Source organism: Mauremys mutica, chromosome 13 (genome assembly GCF_020497125.1).
Source record: "Mauremys mutica isolate MM-2020 ecotype Southern chromosome 13, ASM2049712v1, whole genome shotgun sequence".
Lineage (NCBI taxonomy): Eukaryota > Metazoa > Chordata > Testudines > Geoemydidae > Mauremys > Mauremys mutica.
In genome coordinates this window covers 48,835,632-48,841,098 of record NC_059084.1, presented here as the reverse complement: position 1 = coordinate 48,841,098, position 5,467 = coordinate 48,835,632, and positions in this window count along the sequence as shown.

Sequence of the window (5,467 nt, the reverse complement as noted above, 5' to 3'; positions counted from 1 at the left end):
AAAATAATGTGTGATAAAAACTACTACTGTCAAAAGGAGAACCCAGAAGAATTGCTATGTGTTATGCTTCCATTGTAACCAGTCCAAGCTGCCCATGGAGGAGAGGCGCAGTTACAACCCAGACTGTAAAAACACACACACAGAGCTGGAGAGCTGGATGACAGCCCTGGTCTTTTATTTCAAAACACTCAGAGCCAGAGTTTTAATGGTATTTGTTTGCGTAAAGATAGAAACCTAGTGAGATTTTCAAAAGCAGCAGACGGTGAGATACAAAAAACAGGCCATGGATCCTAACCACGATAGGTGCCAAAATCCCAGACTCAGGCCCCAATAGGATTCTCTAAACCTCCACTTAGCTTCTCCCAAACTCTGCAGGCATCTAAACTCAACTTGCAGCCTAGTTTTTGCAGTGAAATTCCCTAAGGTGCCCAGGTTTCTGTCTCTGGACATGCGCACTGCGGCCTCAGACCAGGCATCCGGACACATACATTGTAGCCCTGAGGATTAATCTGTTGGTCTGTATAAACTGTCTTTTTGATAAAAGTGTGTAGGCTGCATAGATTAATAGAATTATTTACAATAAGCTGTAATGCAAGACAGGGCCGCCTAGAGGGGGGGGCAAAGGGGGCAATCTGCCCCGGGCCCCGGGCTCCGGAGGGGCCCCCAAGAGAAGAGCGGAGGCTCCCGCCTCCGCCCCTCTCCTGGAGCCTCAGCCTCCGGCCGAGCCCCTGAGCCCCACCCCACTCAGAGCGGCGTGGGGAGGGGGCGGGGCAGCTGCCTCCGCTGGGCGTGGAGCTCACAGCCCCGCCCCCTCACCACGCGGCTCTGAGCGGGACGAAGCTCAGGCCCCGCCAGAGACGGTGCTCGGGTAAGGGGGCGGGGGGAGTGGGACCCGCCGGGGCCGGGGGCGGGCGGGGAGGGGGGGGCGTGGGACCCGCCGGGGCCGGGGCCGGGGGCGGGCGGGGAGGGGGGGGAGTGGGACCCGCCGGGGCCGGGGGCGGGCGGGGGGGGAGTGGGACCCGCCAGGGCCGGGGCCGGGGGCGGGCGGGGGGGGGGGGGAGTGGGACCCGCCGGGGCCGGGGGCGGGCGGGCGGGGGGAGCGGGACCCGCTGGGGCCAGGGCCGGGGGCGGGACCCGCCGGGGCCGGGGCCGGGGCGGGGGGGGGGGAAGCGGGATCCGCCGCCGCCGCCGCCAAAGCGCAGCCCGGTCTTCGGGGGCGGGGGGCCCCTTCTGTTCCGGGACCTGCCGCCGAAGTGCCCCGAAGACCCGCGGCGGGGACCCCCCCCGCCACAGGTCTTCGGGGCACTTTGGCGGCGGGTCCCAGAACGGAAGGCCCCCCGCCGCCGAAGACCCCGGGCCCCCGGAATCCTTTGGGCGGCCCTGATGCAAGATACCTAGAAACTTCTAGGCCAGACATTCTGGCCAATTTCCTCCGTGACGCTGAAAGCAACCTTTAAGACCCTTACTCAAAAAAGTAATAATAGGATACAAACCTACGCAAAATGTCTAGGGACCTTTTGAATGTTTGCTCACCTTTCACCTAGATAGGGTGAAAAGTGGGGTTTTTCTGCCCACAAATTTCACACATACACCGCAGATGCGTACAAATCTGTCATCCATACGCACATAAAAGGTCAGCCTATGAAAACAGGTACCCTCACCTTTCCATGGGGGAAAGACAAATTTGAGCATAGGAGGAAGGATTTCTCCCTATAAAAAGGGTGACAATCCACCATTAGACGGGCGATACACCCATCTTCCTATCTTCCATCGCCTCACCCTGCCTACACCTAGGAAAGCTGTCAACTACTGATAAATCGTGGTGTTACTTCTTTTCAAAGTTGTGAGTATGAACAAACTTTAATTTCTGCTTTACCTCTAAAGCATCTATACTAAGAAGGGTTTAACTCATAACCAGTTTCTTTATAACTTCCTCTATCAAAGGTGTGAACAACACCCTATTTGCTACAGAGTGCATTTAAAACTGTGTATTATCATATCCTATCTCTTAAAGAACTGTGATATTTGTAACTTTGTAATCTCAAACTGCTTTTAACATTTTATATTTACTTATTGTTTCATTGATTTTAAATAAAAGGTCTTTATGACTAGTTCTGTCTCAGTGTAATTTCCTGCTATATACCCCAATCTCCTTGTATAAATTCTGTGAAGCCTAATTCAAGACGAACTTTATCTTCTGATCACACATATTGGCGAGCCATACCCATATTATTAATATCTATTAATTATTAATAATATTATTAATTAATTAAAAAATTAATTATTAAATAAAACTAAATTAAGTGGATAAATTCCACTGTCCCTACTAACCCTCCCCAAATCAGGCTACAACATCCCATAGTTCCCCCCCCAACTCACCTAAGAGGCCCAGTCTGGTAGGGGAGCTCACACAAAAAGTTGGGGTGAAAGGAGGGATTTCCTTTGTCACTTTTAGCCCAGTGGTTGGGTACTCAGCTGGGATATCAGAGATCCCGGTTCAAGTTCTCCCTCTGTTGGAGGGGAAAAGGGAGGATTTGAACAAGGCTCTGCTACTTCTCAGGTGAGTGTCCTCAGCACTGGGCAATGGGATATTATGGTATGTGGGACTTCCTCTGTCTCCCCAGTTGAAGCTGTTTCATGCTGGATAACTAATGGAAGAGTTATTGGGTCAGCAAGAAAGACAACAAATATAATTGGGGCGTCGGGAAGTGGCAGCCAGTAAGTCCTTCAGCCCGCGCCCCTTCCAGCAGCTCCCACTGGCCCAGAGCAGTGATCCGCTACCAGTGGGAGCTGCGATTGGCTGGACCTGCCGATGGTGCAAGTAAACAAACTGGCCTGGCCCGCCAAGGGCTTTCCCTACACAAGCGGCGACCCCTGTTTGAGAAACCCTGGTCTACATACTGGTCTATCTCCTTCTCTCTAGTGTATGTGTCTCTCTTTCTAATCTGTTTTTAAACATTACTTTTAACAACCCGCTTTGTTTGTCTCCAGGGGCCCGGGCACAGATTGTTCTGACCCAGTCCAGCCTGGAGAATCCACTAAAGTGACCTGTGCCATGAGCGGCTTCGATCTCAGCAGCTACCCCATGCACTGGATCCAACAGGCTCTGGGAAAGGGGCTGGAGTGGCTGATCTACTATTATACATCAAAGAATCCTGTGGCACCTTATAGACTAACAGACGTTTTGCAGCATGAGCTTTCGTGGGTGAATACCCACTTCTTCAGATGCAAACGTCTGTTAGTCTATAAGGTGCCACAGGATTCTTTGCTGCTTCTACAGAACCAGACTAACACGGCTACCCCTCTGATACTATTATACATCGTCCAGCAACAGCTACTCACTGGCAGGGCCAGCTCCAGGCACCACCAGAGGAAGCACGTGCTTGGGGTGGCACATGCTAAGGGGCGGCATTCCGTTCATTCTTGGGGCAGCACAGTCCGGGTGGCTTTTTTTTTTTTTTGCTTGGGGCAGCAAAAATTATAGAGCCGGCCCTGCCCATACCAACACCTACACACAAACACATAATCACACAAGCTCTCTGAACACCCACATCCATAACTTCAAGCACTCACACAACTATGTACATGTGAAAACATGCATGAAAATATACACAGAAAAAGCTTTCAGACAATTTCTAAGTGTATTAAAGGTGCAGACACTGGATTTGAAAAGACTTAGTCAAATTCTGCTCTTAGTTACCCTGTCCTAAATCCGGAACCCATTCTCTGCACTAAACTGAATTATTCAAGATTTCCAGTGCCTGACTGAGAACAGAGTCTGACCTAACATGGAGTGAGCAGTTCAACCAGTTTAGAAAGCTGGTAGGCTGCCTTTATTTACCTGTTACTGTGCGGTGCATGGCGGGTGAACATAGAGCGCTTCCCCATAGTGCTAAGCACCAAACAGAGACACAGAATTTATTTCCAGTCAGGGGCGGCTCTACAAATTGGGCTGCCCCAAGCAGTCATGCCCGGGAGGCGCCCCCGAGCCGTGGGAGCAGCGGACCTCCCGCTGGCATGAGTGCGGAGGGTCCGCTGGTCGCGCGGCTCGGCTGGACCTCCCGCAGCTGCGGGCGGTTCGCTGGTCCGGCGGCTCCGGTTGAGCTGCTGCAGGCATGCCTGCGGGAGGTCCAGCCAAGCCCCGGGACAAGCGAACCGTCCGCAGTCATGCCTGCGGGAGGTCCACTGGAGCCGCTGGCCGAGCGTCCCCTCCGCAGTCATGCCAGCGGCAGGTCCGCTCGTCCCGGGGCTCCGGTGGACCTCCCGCAGACATGACTGTGGCAGGTCCACCGGACCAGCCTGCCGCCCCCCCGGGAAAGGGCTGCCCCACGCGGGTGCTTGCCCCGCTGGGCTCTGGAGCCAGCCCTGGCTGAGAGTCTCCGGGTGCAGCTTGGGCAGAGAAAGGGACAGATTTAAACAGGAAACTCTCACTCTAATTTGCATATCCTGCTCCTTATAAAAGACACAAACTGATTTCATGTATTAGTTTCAGTAGGGCTCAGGGGGGGAGGGAGGGAGATTGTCCCAGACTCTGCGTTTGTGCAGCAACGGGCACAGCAGCCACCCCAACCCCCTTCCTGGTTTCCTGTGAGACCCACCAGTCATTGGGGTGTGACATTATTGACATGAACTGTGACCATATAGATCATTGTTGCAACCAAGGTCCTATAGTTGCACCAAGTCTTTTACAAAGGAGATCAAATGAGGTGTCTATAGAAAGGCTGTAATTTGCTGGTTATGATCATGCTGTCTGTATGTGTGCATAATTTTTGTATTTGAAGTTATGAATATTGGCTATGTACTTGTTTCTCAGTGTGTTTGGTTCTAAGTAGCATCAGCCAAGCATTTTGAGACAAGACTATTCTGAGGAAGTGCCCAAGCAAGAAACACTTCACTGACAGTGGACCTTGGGAAACTCCAATCCACATCCGAGGAGCCTTCCTGGGAACGGTAAAGGTACCGTGTGAGCAATGGCTGCCTCCCGCAAACTGAGTCATGTGTGCACATGTGACGGGCTCATGTGACTCCAAACTCCATCTTGTTGCAGTGATTTTCCACAGTATGAAAAAAGGGGCCCTCCACATGGCAGAGGATATACAAGGCCCTAGAAACCCCTTCATTTTGTTTTCAATCCTGCTTCTTATCTCTGGAGAATCTATGCTTGAAACTGATGCTCTGAACAAAGGACTGAATGACCTATCCAAACTGGGATGTTTTCACTCCAGAGATTTGATTGGTTTAAATCACCAGTATCCCGCCAAGGCTGAAATAAGAACTTTGCAATTGTTGTATGTATTTGATTCCTTTTAACCCATCTTAACTCTCATCTACATTTCTTTCTTTTTATGAATAAACCTTTAGATTTTAGAGTCTAAAGGATTGGCAACAGCATGATTTAAGGGTAAGATTTGACTTATACATTGGCCTGGGTCTGGGGCTTGGTGCTTTGGGATCGGGAGAACACGTT